This window comes from Echeneis naucrates, chromosome 20 (genome assembly GCF_900963305.1).
Source record: "Echeneis naucrates chromosome 20, fEcheNa1.1, whole genome shotgun sequence".
In the NCBI taxonomy this organism is placed as follows: Eukaryota; Metazoa; Chordata; class Actinopteri; order Carangiformes; family Echeneidae; genus Echeneis; species Echeneis naucrates.
Window position 1 is genome coordinate 13,112,883 of NC_042530.1, and position 16,457 is coordinate 13,129,339.

The following is a 16,457-nucleotide window of genomic DNA, read 5'->3' on the forward strand; positions in this document are numbered from 1 at the left end:
TTTGAATGTGACAATTATGAACATATTCTACATCTTTGTCCCAGTCAAAAAGGACACGTCCTCATTTTACATTTTGCATTTATACATTTGTATACAACTGATGCTGCTATCAGGACTGTGGGTTTCGTTTATAGTGTGTTTAGCTTCACACAAAAGAAGAGCAGCGGGACGAAACAACTACAAATAAAATAAAAAAATAAAAAATGCCTCCAAATACATTTGTATTATTAAATAATGTAATTTAATAAAAAGGTGCCAGTGTTCAGATTGTCCATTCTGGGCATCTGGAAAGATAGCGTGTGGAATAGGACCTACTTGTTGGGCTCCACACTGATGAAAAGCTACCATGGTTATTGGGATTAAACACAAAGATTCATGCTTAACACGCACATCTAATATCCAGTCTATCACAAGTTATTTTTTTTTGTGTGTGTGGGGGGGGGGGGTTACAACATCATTATTGTTGATTTTATTCCATGAAACTCGACCACTTTCAGGAGCTTTGGGTGTGTTATGGAAGTTCACGTTAATGTAGCCTGGAAACCTTTAAGCTCAAGGCAAGACGCGGAGCGGGCTACAGGGGTTTGGTGAGCGAAGATTACAGTTCTTTTCTTTAAAGGCAATTTTAAGTTCTAATTAGACGTAAGCCTGGCCCATGCAAGGAGGTCAAATATCACTCCTCGCTGACAGTGAAAAGCATTAACAACTATGGTTCCAAATCTCCCCATTATATGAAAAGATTGCCCGTTTGTCCTTTTGCAGCTTTCTCATTGACGCAGTGCCTGATTAAAACTGGATTATCTAGCAAGCCACAGGGAACCACATATATATTTCTCAAGAGTTAAAACTTGGCAAAAACATCTCCTGCATTTGTGTGGGCCAGTACAGAACAGGATGTAAAAAAAACTGGCATATCTAAAGATTCATTAAACCATGAGCGACTTTTCAGATCACTGTCACACATGAAGTTTCACGACTGACCTACAATGATCCAATTTGAGCACTTTAATTTGTTATTGTCTTTTGTTGATGTACGTTCCGATAACAATATGAAAAAAAAAAAAAAATGCTCACAGGAACTATGTGGACTAAATAATGTTGTTTGACTACAGCAGTTTTTATCAGCAATATCATTATGAAATGTATCCAAAAAAAAGAAAAAACAACAAATAAAATAATCTGAAAATAGTTCGGGGCTAATTATATTATTGTTATGCAGGGGAACTTCTATTATGATGAAAAGTTAAAACCAAAATTGCCTGAAATAAAAATTAAACCTAAAATCCCAGCCCTGGGGGAAAAAAAAAAAAGTAATTTATCACCGACTGTCTTCGTTTCCTGCCCGACTGAGAGCCAAAATACAGGTTAAAAAGAAAAGAAGAAATATGAGTGTCGATGAGGATGGAGAAACATTAGAAAAACAGAAAAGTTCTTTAATTTGAGACCCACATCAAGTCAATAATTTTAATTAAATTTAGAAAAAATTAAAATCGACAGTCAGAATAATTATTTGTTGGTCAGTCCTGTTTCTTTTTTCCTCTGGACCTCTCAGCTGTGGAGTTGTTTTGCTGCAGTTAAAATATTTATTGAGCAACAGTGTCACTTTAAAATTGTTTGCGAGGCCTGCCTCTGTCCTTGCTACATATCAATTTAAAACCACACACTTAATGTATCAGAGATATTTTTCTGATATTCTTCGGCCTGAAAGTCAAGCAATTTACAGAGGTCACAAAAATTCTACAGCGCAGGTGGAGCCACGAAAAGAAAGGTTGTGGATGGGAATGAAATTGTGACTTGCATTATAATATCCACAATATTTACTCAGCAGAAGCTGTAAAGAGAAGTTATAAGCTACCTAAAAGCAAAGACATAAAATTATAGTCATAACTCCCCAAGGAAGCATTCGTGATGGTAAAGCTAATGAGCTTAGATAGAAAATGTCAAGTTTGGAATTTACCCGCTAATGACTGCGATAGCTAATAACCTATTGCTGGGTTAATATCTGTCTGCAAACTGTCTGTGGTGAACAACAGCGTTTCATCTGTCAGAGAATGTTGGAGAAAAATGAATGTGCGGCACAGCGAGCCCATCATTATGTGCTCCGTGGCTGCTTGAGCCTTTAAAGGCCACCATTATTAAATCTGATCGCTATTGGTCAATTTAAATTCCCCATGCGGAACATTCCTACAGATTCGTTCGACCTGCAGCTCTGATTGTGCAGATTCTATCTGTGTGAAGTGACAAACCAAAATTTGAAAAGCTTACAGTGTAAAGTGATGAAAGTCGTTGATTCGCTAAAGTCGGCTGATCCTGCCACCTTAACAATGACGAGCGGTCCCTCTGAATGTCAGTCCTGTGTTCTGGCAAGGAGATGAATGTGCAATGAACCTGCTGTCTACGCACTGCTGTGGTAAAATCACTGAGAACTGCCGTGCACATTAACACTGTGCCCAGAATCCTCAGAGAAAAATTGAAGGGACCCGTACACGCGGTCATTCAGAGCACATGGAGGCAGTTTGACTTTAAGGAACAAATTGTTGAACAAAACATTGCACAGCCTGTTTCATTTTCAGCCTGTAAACCGAAGCCATTATTCCTCCTTTTGTACTGCAAGTCTGCATGTTTAAGCACTTAAGGAGACAGTGATGACACTGCGAATAGGGTGAATAAGGAAGGGCCTGACAAAAAACTGTTTTCAAGTTGACGTGCGAACTTTGTCATTATTATAAAGTGACCACTGCTGGGAAAACTACCTTAATAGTCGGATATAGTAATGCATCTGAGAGCTGTTCAACATCTCTTAATTTGTTTGTAATACTTAATTAGAGCAGAGCGGGCTGGGGCCATTTTTCTCCTACTTTGCTCCGCTACCTCTGCCCACACACACACACACACACACACACACACACACACACAGTGTTTCATCGTTTTGTCTTCAACTGGTTATATGGGTCCAAGTCACGGGGGCAGTAGTCTCAGGAGGGGAACCCAGACGGCCCTTTAACTTGGACCTTCACCCTCCAGCCACCCCCACCAGCTCTTCTGGGAGAATCCCGAGGTGCTCTCAAGCCAGCCAAAAGATGTAATCTCTTTCCCAGGTCCTGGGTCTACCCCAGGGTCTCCTCTAGGATGGGCATGCTTGGAACACCTCCCCTGAGAAGCGTCCTGACCAGATGCCCAAACTAACTCAACTGGCCCCTCTCGATGCAGAGGAGCAGCGGGTCTACTTTGAGCCCCTCCCGTCTGAACTCCTCACCCCATCTCAGCCAGTCACCTTACAGAGGAAGCTCATTTGTATTTGTGATCTCGCTCTTTCGGTAAATGGAGAGCATCACCTTGTGGGTCAACACCCTTTTCATCACAACGGACCAGCATAGCGTCCGCATTACTGCAATGCTGTCTATCCATCTCCTGCTCCTGGGTGTGGTGAGGGGGGTGACCCCTCCCTGGTCCAGCGTGAACACCCTTACCTTCTTGTCTCAGAAGTGCTGATTCTCATCCCAGCCAATTCATACTTGGCTGCAAACCATCCGGGTGCAAGATGGAGGTCACTGGCAGACAACAACTATAGGAACACATCGTCAACAAACAGCAGACATGGAAACCTAACGCTTCCAAACATTACCCCTTCTGCTATTTGGCTGTGCCTAGAAATTCTGTGGCAAAAAGCTAGTAGCAGCAGGATATCCAGCCCATACTCCATGCCCCTCCCACAGGATACCTCCAGGGACACAGCCGTAAGCCTTTTCCAGATCTACAAAGCACATTTAGACTGATTGACTAAACTCCCACACCACCTCCAGCACCCTTCTGAAGGTATAGGGTGAGGCTGCACACAACATATAATTGAGGTGGCACAGCCAATAGCTTCTCTTTTCTTCCTTCAGTCTGTCACCTCGTGGGCGGCCTTTTGCTCCACGTCCTCACACATTTTGATCACTGACTTCAGATAGGAGAGCTGCCATTGGGAAGACCTTGTATTGCCTTCAGTGATTCTCATTGACTACCATTGTGATCGACGTCACATACCAGGTTGGTGGACGTACTGAATAGCTCCATCGTTGAAAAGGACAGGAATGTGTTTCTGTTCCTGTCTCGGCTGCAGGGCGGATTATGAAGCCATTTAGTCTGACACTTCCCGCAGTTAACTCATAGTTTGGCTGGTGTTTTTGTAAAAATCTGTTTATGGCATCATCTGTGGCAGAAATTACTGATCTTCCCGACTGTAATGGAGAGGTTTAAATGTTGACAGTAACAGTTTCATTACATCCAATAAATCAAGTATTTGTATTTGTATCTGTGCGAGCTATGTGTCTGACTATGACTGACTGTATTTATGTAGTGTGCAGATATTGCCAGAGACATGAGGCAGGGTTGGTAATTTAGCAAAACACAAGGTTGATGCAACGGGAAACTAATATAGGATAATTGCGGTGTAATTTGACTGTTTGCTCATTTTTTTTTTTTTTTTTATATATTTACAGTCTTTCAGCTTCCAGCAATAAAATATATTTTCAAATGTGCCTGCCTGTAGATGGGTTAGGGTTATATCTGACTCTGTGTGCAGAGTTTGCATGTCCTCCCCGGGTTTCCTCCCACCGTCCAAAGGCATCATGTGTAGGTTAATTGGTGACTCTGTGTGTGTTGGCCCTGCAATGGACTGTCGACCTGTCCAGGGTGTACCCTGCCCTCGCCCAATAATAACTTTAATTATTATTAACCTGAATTCAGGAAACAAGAGCTTTCTATCTTTCCCTCCCTTTCTCATGATAATCGTGACAACCCACCATGACATTACCCGTTGGGATCTCGGCTGCAGTTTTAAAGCGTTGAATTTGCAATTCAAACCATCGCCTCGCGGCGTGGGGTTGAGGAGGAGGCAGGGGTGGATTTGACTTGCTCTGTACTGTATACCGATTGGATTGGTAAAGTCTGAAGCCACACCCAAATGCATACCCTCTTTGATGGTCCATTTCCCTCTAAATGGGACCATCATTAAAAAAAGAAAAAACTAATTCAACATTGTTTTACACTAAATGAGACTTGTGACTAGCAATTGAGACCATAAACACATTAAAAAAACATTTACTGAGGTAATAAATCAAGTGAGAAGTAGGGACATATTTGCGTAGCCTACTATGCAAGTGCGCTTCTTTTTGCAATCGACAGAGTTGCCTTCTGATGACGGTTGGAGAGACTGCAGGTTTCAGGCACTTGGGTATTAGTTTCACTTTTTGGAACCTGTGTCTACTTTGAATGTTAAGTCTTTTATAGGAAGCCTTATGTGTCTTTCTATCACAGTGTAGTCAAATTGCTCTCCTGCCTCCTGAGCAGCCAGGACGTCAGACATTGGTAGACTGCCTGTAGTAAAAGCTAAAACCTAAGCCCCCAATTTGATATATCCCTGCACAGCCCAGCCATGTACCTGGTTTATCCCCGGTTTAAAAAAAAAAAGAAAAAAAAGAAAGCAGAGCTAAAGAGGGGGTGTATGAATTTTTCTTTTGTTTTGCAGAAAATGGTAATATATGGCTGAGATGTTTGACAGCAAAGGCTGACTGAAGTCAGAGGAACCAATGCTGCCGAATTGGCTCTTTAGAAGATGGATTAAACTCTCACCTTTTGACCGTACAATCACTCAGAGAACTAAATACATCATTAGTTGGCCTTCTTAAAAGTTACTGCTTGGGTTCACACATCAACCCTGTTTTGTACAAATAGTGTTTCATTTCAACAAAATTGGATTAGATCTTTTTCTTTGGGAAACTGGATTCCATTTTTCCATAAATGTAATGAGGACATATTGTTCATCTACATTTAACCAAAATCACAATCTCTGATGAACCTGGAACACGACACTTTTGTTCTCTAACAACCACGGCGAACTCCAGTTTCTGTTTGTTGTATATTCCTTTAGCTAGATTCAATAACTCAGACCTCCGCAGGGATCCATTTTTTTGAGTATTGAAAATGAGTTTTAAAGTATCTGTTCTCAAATTTTATTGCCTTTCCCCAAAATTTAAAGGCAAAGAAATTATTTACAGTGTTGACTCAACCAGATATTCTTGGTTAGCTTAAGGCAATAAGAATAAATCAGTGTTTTGTTTTTTTTTTGTTTTTTTTTTTTACATGGCCAAAGAGAACAAATATCACTGGTTGAACTTTCTTCTCCACATATGTGGACATTTACATACAATTGATTCAATATTATAGCCGATTTATTTTAGTCAAGCCAGAGGAAAAAACAACCCTGTCATTAGTCTAACTACACTCGCCTTCATCAGCTACTTTATATTAAGTGCCAGTTTAGACATATGTCTTTTTTAGCAACAAAAATAAAAATGCGCAAGATTCTCACAGATAATGTTTGATTCATTTTCACTACTATCTGCTCGGGCAACCGGAGAATGGTTGTAGCAATTTTTAGTTGATTTAATTTTTGGGAAATTTTTGTTTTGTTAAAATTTGTTATCGCTTATGGTGGGACCTTAAACTGGACCTTAGCTGCTGAGAATATCCACTTTGTGCGCGCAGACCTCTGCACTCTGACATTTCCCTGCGCTGCCAGCGTGGTAATATGTCTTGCAGAGACACGGACTATTACTAATGGACAGAAATGGAAAATGCTAATGTGTTGCTGATGAACCAGTAATGTGCTGCATAATGCTGTGACTACATTTTATTACCAGGCAACTTCTAGTGGCTGTAGTAGCCAAGTCAACATCGCGGACAGGGCTGGGATGGATGGATGGATGCGTCAATGAAACACAACATGACAATAAGAAATATTGAGGGGGGCAGCGTTTCAATCGCATATCAAAGCAGCAGTCTATGTTGTGAACACGAGTTTCCAACATTGCTATTATTGTAACCATGACAACAGAGTGTTGCAATCGTCATTACCATCAGCATTTTTTTTGCTACATTTAATCAAGCCACAACCATTATTATGGGCAACAAAGGGAAAAGCGCCACTCTCGAGACAGCCCTCATGTTTGTTGCTGTAATTAGGACAACCTCGGCCTGGCACGCTGCTTGCTGTTGATGAACTACTCAACCTACAGGTTGTATTCTAGTCAGCTACATTGCAGAGAATGGGCCTCTGGTGCAACCTTAGACCTGAGTTTCACAATGCGAAAAGAGCAAGTATAAAACAGACTTTGGGTATTAAGCAAAAGGGTAACCCCCTTGCTCCACCTCACTTTCAAATCACGTCAGTTGAGTTCAATAAAGTTCATAATATTTCCCCCTTTATGTAAAAAAATTGGCCATAATTACAGTGAAGCGTATTTCCATTGTTCTGTTTAACTCCAACATGTCAAATCATGGACGTGAGAGGGCTTGGAAGCTTTTGCTCTGCTGTTTAATGGCATCTGTGGTGTCCAAGGGAGGTTAGATCGAGTGACCTGAGACTGCAAGTGTAGGTCTGGCTACAGGGAGAGTCTAATTAAAATTTTAATTAACACAAAATATTGCTTACTTGAGGCCATCCTTGCAGTTATGTCTGGGACAGACTCATTACATGCGGTGTTAGCCTCTCTCCTGCTGCCCTTCAACGTGCCACCTGAGAAAATGTCATCCTGCAGAAGAGTGAACGGATTCTGATGGATTTAAATACCTTGGTGTATGAAGCTTCAAACTGAAATACGGCAAGTTGGAAAGCTACAGTCAGCAACAGTTTACAGCACGTGTTGACATTTACATTTACCCAGAAACGGAGTCGCGGTTGAAGATGAATGAATGAAAAACTTTTAAACTCAGCCAATACTACATTCAAGTGTAAAGTGCAATAATCTAAAGAACATACATTCAGGGCATCCTGTACGAAAAGATCATGTCGTGTGACAGTTTGAGATGTCGACAGACTTCAGTTGACAATCGTCCAGGAGGACGGCAAGGTTGAGAAAGTGCTCAGTGGAATTCATGTTACGTTTGTCCTCACACATAAAGAAAAAAAGGAAAAATAAATTAAAACACCGCCTGCGAAAATTTTACAAATATTTTTGAAATTTCCGACAAAAAAGATTGAATTGCTTACAAAAAAAAAAAAAAAGCAATGAAACACGAGGTAGAGAACGAGGTCAGCATTCACGGTGTTATATTCTCTTTTTGATATATGATGCTTAATCCTTAAATCCTTAACACTTGCTGCAATTAGCATGAAAGGCATAATTCTCCCATAGAACACAATAACCCTCATTTTCTTTCCATCCACACCAACAAATAATGATGCTGTGGATTACGGAGGCTTTGAAACATGAGCCTCGTGAAATTAGCACATGAACTTTGGATTTGGCGAGGTTGTTTAAAAAAAGGGAAAGTAATTTTCAAGGTTTCAAGTTGTCACTACGTTCCCGCAGGTCGACCCTGGTCAGGTTTCCAGTCTGCCACGGCCTATATCGACAAAGCAACTTCTTCACTCTGCACTTTCCAACACACCTGACATAAGTGTGTGGACTTCGGGAGGAAACCCACATGGAAACAAGACAAAAAAAAAAAGTTTTCCCCACACACACACAAAGACTTCAAACCCAGAATCCATTGCCTGTAATATAATACAAAAACCTCCAGGCTCGTTTTAGTTCATTTCTAACAACTTTCTACTCATTAATTTCTGTCTTTGTGCAGCACTCTCTGTGCTATCCCCACAGCTCATGCACAAAATCTTTTTTGGCACAAACTCAGTACATAAATCCTTTTTTTTTTTTTTTCCCTCAGGTGAACAAAGAACAAAGTATAAAGACTCAAGGACTCAAAAAGATGTGAAAAATGACGCATGCACAAATGAAATCTAAAACTACATTGATGATCACAAAAAAAAAAAAAAAATCATTACAGAACAGCAAAAAGTCGGAACGCTATTTTCGTACACATTGACTGAAAGAAATATCGGAAACAAATACAAAATGATACGATAACAACAATGAGGACACCTTGTTTTTTGGTCCAGTGGTCATATGATTTCTTTTCTCTTTCCATCTTTGAGCGATAATTCTCAATTGTGGATAACATTTTTAGAAGGATGTAAAAGTACTTTTATGATTGCAATAAAGGTTTGATAGGTGCTGCAGGTGCTCTCCTCATATCCCATAGTCTGGTAAGCCCTCTGAAGTAGATGCACGATTCGAAGATTCAGTCGTATGACTTCAAACAAGGCGACCTAAATGGACATGACAATGATTTACCTGCCAGAGATTTACAGGTGCACTGGTTCCTCAGCTTAAATACTGCTCAGTATGTACCATTAACATCAGCTAAAGGGAAGATTCAATCAACCTAAGGGAAGCGTAAATGTTATTTTAACTTCATTATTCCTGCCTCTTATCACACTTCTCCGAGAACTTAACAGCCCATTAACTAAAAGTGAAACTCTAATGATAGGTGAGACCGCAATGAAAAGAAAACAAACCACTCGCTTCCACTTAATCCACTCATTCATGCTGATTCTTTTACTCTCTGGTGTGGGCCAGGCACTGCTGCCACACACCTGGAAGGCCAACTGAGCATAAACCAGGATTAAAGCAGCGGAAATCTGATGAACACCGTGAAATAAACGAGTCAACAGAAATGTTGAGCAGAGGAAAATCATAAATCACAAATCTGGAAACGGAAAAGTGGTGTCCAAATGTAACAGTGATTCAACTTACAGAGGTTGGAAAACAATTGTTTGCCCTCAGAGACATCAGCAAATGTATCTAATTCACCAGAACCTATCGAGGCACATAGAACACATACCCACACAAATATGTGTGTGCGTGTGCGTTCAGCTAAAATGCTAAATAGAAGAAAATAAATGTCTAATCGTGGAAAGAAACACACATTTGTCTCTAAATCTCAGCAGACCAAACAGTAACAACATCACAGTATGTTTCACAAAAGAACACTGTGCTTGGTGATAAACAAATCAGGGATATTATGTAACCACCTTAAAAAAAAAAAGAAAAAGAAAAAAAAAAAGCAAGCAGCCCGAGGAGCCTTGTTGAAGGGAGCATGTCTACAAAAGCTGATTTGGAAACTGAGGGCGTCCTATAGGGCCTAACTAAAGGTTATTTTCTTTACCGATTAATCAGTTTGTTATGGTTAATAAAATTTGAAATGTTTTGTAAGTGAAGCTCTCAGGGTCAAAAGGTTACACGCCATTACACGCCCTAACCCTAACCCTAACCCATTTCATTCACTTTTAATTTTTAACTTATTGAGAAATACTGTATGCATTGTGTCTTATTATCTCAAATTAGCGATTTAAAATTCATTAAGAAATAAAAACACAATCCATTTTTGATTGGTTGAAAAAAAAAAAAAAAAAATAAGTACATGTTACACCTGAAGAGAGACACAAAAAGAAAATGTCCATGTCGAGCCCTTTACTTGTAACCGCTCAACATTTCAAGTAAAATATCAAATTGGCCAAAAAAGAGAAATTGACTTGTTCAGGGTCCAATCTCTTCGACATAACTGAGCTAATATTAAATTAAGTGAAGAAAAACTCAAGGCTGCCACAGTCCAAACACAGGGAAAGTAATATAAAAAAAGATGGGTAGAAATGTTATCACTGCGGGTCACTGCCAGGGTCAGAGGCGCCGCCTGTGGGTATATACAGCAGCGCAGTGTTTGGAGGCATCATCGCCACCGGTGAAAATGTCATTTCTGCAGCTATGGAATCTGGTAGAAATGTCACCGCCATGGTTAGCACAGCATCACCCCGATCGTGAGCCATATTTATTCAACTGAGTCCGGACACTTCAGTTGAAAACGCGATCCCTCATGTCCCTACAGTGTCGGATCCTCGGCAGCGGCCCCAGCGACGGTCTGGAGGAGCAGAATGGAAGATGGATAATTTCTCATATCGGTTTTGGCTCACGTAGTGATTCGAGAGAAGGTTCACGGCCGCCAGAACATCAGCAGAGAATAGAGGAGGCGATAAAAACAAAGGATTCATGGGAGCGAGGTCAGTGAAGCACTTCATATATCAGTAAATAACAATGAAATCAAATATGAATTATTTAAGTTTTTCGCTTGGGTATCTAATCAAGCTGGGATGATAATGATATTAAAACCATTATCATCAAATTCTAGACTTTAACTCACTGCTAAATAACTGCTTTCTGACACATTTATTGAAGCAGTGTCCACACTTCCAGACTTCGGTGGGCGTGTCCCATGGCACAATTTAAATCTGCCACTCTGTGCATATTTAGTGCAGTCGTTTTTCGTGTTCACAAATTCTGAATAGTAAAGGGTTAAGGTTGTCTAATAAACAATCAAACTAAAATTTCAAACAAGCATATTTTACTTTGAAAATCACGTTTTTATATGTTTTACATTACCTGATATGATGGATTTGCTTCACATGGCATCGTCCGACACATGAGGAGATGTGCCATGTGGAAACATATATGTGAAGATAGATTATTTCACATCAAGGCTGTCCATCCATCTTTTTCAGGACACTTGGTTCATTTGTTGGCAAACATTTAACATCCCACTCGTCCAAAACAGGATAAGATGGACTGGTGGAGAATAAATAGGACCGCACTGCTGATTCTCACTTCGGCCTTTACAGCCTATCAGGCCTTTGGGTGTTCTGTCCAAATAGAAGAAGATGTGAAACGCACCTCTGGCTGGTGAATATCGTAATTTACGTTTTATGGACAAGTTCCCAATTTTTTCAACAAGCCCACAGAGCTAGGCCAGGGTTCATGGTTGCATAGGCAGAGAATAAGAACTGGTTCACAAAGCAGCAACTTTTACCCAATAGTTACGAAATGTTACATTTGTGAGGACTTGTATTGTAAAGCTTGGAATCTACTCATAGTGACATTAAATGTTTGTAGAAAATGTGAATTATTTAAGAGTTTTATACCAGCATTCTATTTAGTGACAATCAGGTTTGCAACTCCATCGGTTGTTAAAGAAGTCCAACTATATTGAGGTCTATGACCCTTTGTGTCCACTCTCACCCCACTTCAGGAAGTCATGATTTTTTTTTTTGTATTATTATTATTATTATTGTGGTCCTCTTTAGAGGAAATTACATGAAACATCCAATTTTACTCCTCATTTGCCCGCAGCTCAAGCTTTTAGTCCAAATGTGGTTTGTGCTGTTTTCAAAAAACAAAAGGGTGATGGCAAAATTATAAACCCGTGGTTTTAAAGCAGTGGGTGACGTTACAGTTGGGTCCCACCGTGTGGGTGGAGGCAGTTACAGGTGACTTTCCACTGAATAGCAGCGATATAGTTGGTATTACCAGTGACGCATTACTATTGTTAGTGATAAGAAATTGAAACACGTTATGTTGCATTAGACTCATGATTCAACATATTGCTCCGTTACGGTAACATTTTCCTAAATCAGGCTGTCTGTGTGACTAGAAGTTGTTTTTTTATTTATTTATTTATTTTTTATTATCTTTTTTTTTTTTTTTAGTTGACAGCTTTTTTATTAAATCAATGAACAGGCTGGGGTGTCAGAAAAAAAAATAATTAAATGAATTGTTTCAACTCAGACCATGAACACGAATCAAAAACAAGCACCTTACAGATTTAAAATGAAATGACGTCCAAGTAAATGTGAATATTACCTAGGTAACGCAGGTTGTACTAAAAATTTTAATTCTTCAAACATCAGTCAAGTTTTCTCGCTTCTTTAAACAATTTGCAGATTGTATTGAAAAAACATTTTCCCACCATGTTGTCTCTCCAAATGAGAGCTGTGAAAAAAAATGAAAAGCAAGTCACAGCCAACGACCTCACAGTTTGAAGTCACACTTTTGTTCTTTTTGTGGTGTGGAAAGAAAAAAAAAAAAGAAAAGAAAAGAAAGAAGATTTGCTTCTGTTACCATTGTGACATTTCAGATGTCACTTTCAGATACTTTGATATGAGGGGGCAAAGAAAGATAATGATATGGATTCTTAACAAGCACCTCCGACTGAAGTTGCCTCTTCTGATCAGCACAATGAACAGATCAGCTCCCCGCACGGAGGAAAAGAATGTAATCCGGCCAATAAAGATGTGTTTACAACAGCAGAGTGAGACAGCATGCTATTTTCCCTTGTTCCATACGCCTCTTAATCATCCTGCCCTACATTCTTAAACTGATGAGAAGTGCTGAAAACAAGCTGGCGTCATTTTCCTCATCACACTCGCCTGAGGCTGTGGCTGCAGGGACGTGGCTTTGCTACTACTATGATGTGCAAAATTTAGACCACATGCAGCACCCAGTGTAATCCCTTATTAGTATTCTCTTCAGTTCTTAGAGCGTACAGGGGTCGACTGTTGATTTCCTGTCCTCAATGGACGGAAAGGGTTCAGGATGATATCTAATCAACAAGAATAACTGCTGCCTTTTATGTTCTTTTTACTTCTTTGTTGTGTCTACAATGGAGTTCAGCTGATTTTCTTTCTTCTTGCCAAACAGATTTAGTTATATAAAAGGAGAAGTGTGAAATCTCAGAGGAAATAAGGAAAAGGGATCGCAGGCGACTCATGGCCATATTAGAAAAGCCTCAGTAAGGCCTCCATCCATATGTGCAGGGATCCCAGAGGAGGGTGACAGCCACGCCACTGGGGAAGTGTCCTGCTCTCTGCCGCGGTTATGAAATAAAAAGGAAGGAAGCACTCAGAGCCGCAGAGACTGAATTTTAAAAAATTCCTCTTAGAGTTCGTAAAAGGTATTCAAACAGAAACAACCGCAGCATATCCTCCAGGCAGAAAAGGCAATGATGGCCAAAAACTGCTGAAGAACTGGGCTGTTCATTTGCAATCACTGCGTTTGTTTCCATTTGAGATGGATTGAGGCCCTTGGAAGAGTGAGCGTAACAATTTACCATTCCGCCGTGTGTGTGTCACACACACAAACATGAGTATGCAGAAACTCTAAAATGCCTTTTGCAGGAAAAGGAAGAGGCGAATACTGTCAGGTGACAGTTCATTGACTTGTGGGTGAGAGCTAATGTTGCACATGCATTTAATTTTGATAGTTAGCAGTTACAAGTGAATCTGCCATTTGTTTTAGGCCATAAGCTTCCAAACCGTGTGTGTGTGTGTGTGTGTGCAAATTAGTTTTTGGAAGGGAGCGGGGAAGCTATAAAGAGGTTGTGTTTGGACAAGTTTATATTTTAAGTCCATTTAAATTGTTATGTCAATGAAAGAAATGCGATCACTTATTAAGAAAGCGTGCAAGTGCCATTTCATTTCCCAATTACTACAAGTTAGAGATAAACTACAACTCCCAGCAAATACTCAGGAACCCTGCACCTGAACTTTAATTAGAAGTCAAACAATTACATATTTCTGCAAGTAAGTATATAAAGTAGTATATAAATGTAAAAAAGAACATACATATCGCAAAAGGTTTTACTTCGTCTGTTTTTTATTCATGTGTGTTTTGGTTGTTAAATGCAATAAAACTATCAGAGTACTACCTCTCATTTCTCTTTAAAAGCCAGCCGTGCTTGGACCATGGTTGATTTCTCTTACAACTGCGCTGTGTTGCAGAGAATTAGATTCCATTCGTATCAAGTTGATTATATGTTGTGGTTGACCCATGAGCCCTGTCCCAGCACAAGCACAAACACACATACACACTTACACACAGCAGCTCTGTGCACCCCGAGGGGTTGAGCAAATCAATGCACTGCGGAAAAAGTTACAAAAAAGTAACAACACAATGTTAAACATCTTTTGTGTGGTATTATGAGAAGGGTAAAAAAAAAAAAAAACCTCAAAGAAATTTAATGGAGGTGACAGGTGGGAAATGCTGCGGCACATTTCCCACCACGAGGGAAGACAGAGCACTTTTCTACAGAGCCACAGTTACGCCCATGTTCATGACACAGGGTGATGCACAATGTGCCACAAAGAATGCCTTTATGTATTGTCATGTTCCATTTGACACATCCACACAGCTAAAGCACATTTTCAATGCGGGCTGCAGGTGTGCACTACGCTGCCACCTCAGTAATTGCGCATTGACTGTCTTGATAATGCACCTTTTAAACAATTCCAAACCCGTTTTTCTCTGTAAATGAGGGGTGGTCAGGAGTATGGTTGGTGCATTAGTATTTTAAAGCAGTGGGTAAAAAAAAAAAAAAAAAAAAAAGGTTTGTGCAATTGGTCATCGAGTCCATGGGTGCTCAGATGGGCACGTGTTCGCTACAATGCAGCCACCAGCCTGGAAAATGACAACTGTGCTGCTCTGATACTAGTAAAAACACTTTGCATTTCATTTTGCACCGACTGCATACAAATGTAAAAGCCTTTGCCGCTGCTGTGGCGCTTAGGAACACTGTCATACTGACAAAGGTGAACTGAGGATATCCGGCAGGTAATTTGATGAAAGTTTTGGATATTTCTGATTCTGATGAATGTTTAACAATTTAATCAGTCAAAGCAGCTCCAACACCTGAAATCTTGTTTTTATTATATTAGTGCTCAAGTTGGCCTCAGCAAATGATATAGACAGAAGGCAACTACACAGAGAATGATAAAAGTCTGTTTGACAATTACTGACTCCTTCCTGAAACCATCCAAAACTTGTTCTCGATACGGGAGAGGAAGTATGATCTCAGAGGCTTGTCTAACTTTACACTATCAAAAGATAAAAATAGGAGCTGCATTCTAATATTGAAATTGAATTATGGAATGATTAAAACATTCAAAATGTGTAATCTTTTCTTTAATTTGGAAGGGGACAAATGATCCTTTGTAAATGTTCTATGGTGATTGCTTGTTGGCATATATTGTATTGTATTTGACTAGAATTTAATTAGAATTACAAATTTCAAATTACGATCGGTTAATGCAGGGTTAGTAGTGCACTAAAGTAGATCACGTTCATCCATAATGAAGATTGGACAGCTGCATTGCATGAACTCCACCTGTGTTCTGCCTGTGTCCGTGATGTCCAGTTCTATCTCATCTGGCCCATCAGTCAGCAAAATCTAGATTTGCTCCAGTGTCTTGCAACAGAGACTGAGAGATCCACACTTGAGGGCTTCAATTGACAATTACCGTCACAGGTTTGATAGGTGAATGTGGTGGGCTCAGATTAGAATTTTAAACTTCTCTGGAGAGCTGGTCTCCAAATTGCTTTTTGTTAATGATGAAAGGTCTGGATGAAGGATGTCTTTAACTGTGAAGTCAAATCACAGAGACGGATAAGCTAAATTATAGGGAAAACCTTTTGTGATTGTCACTGATCTCTCGGTGTGTTCTGTCTGAAAACATTTCAAAAAGGTTCATTTACCCTTTGGGTTTGAAGCTGTTTTCTCTCCCGACGTACGGGTGCTAATAATCTGATGCGATGTGCAGATGACTGAGAAGGCTCGGCAGCTCCTTTGCACATATTTGATCATCATTCATGTGGGGCTGTTTACCACTTTTCACAGAACGCTGGAATAATGAAACGTGGCAAGGCTCCACTGGAAAAGCCAGAAAATCAAATGTTCTCTTCAGCAGG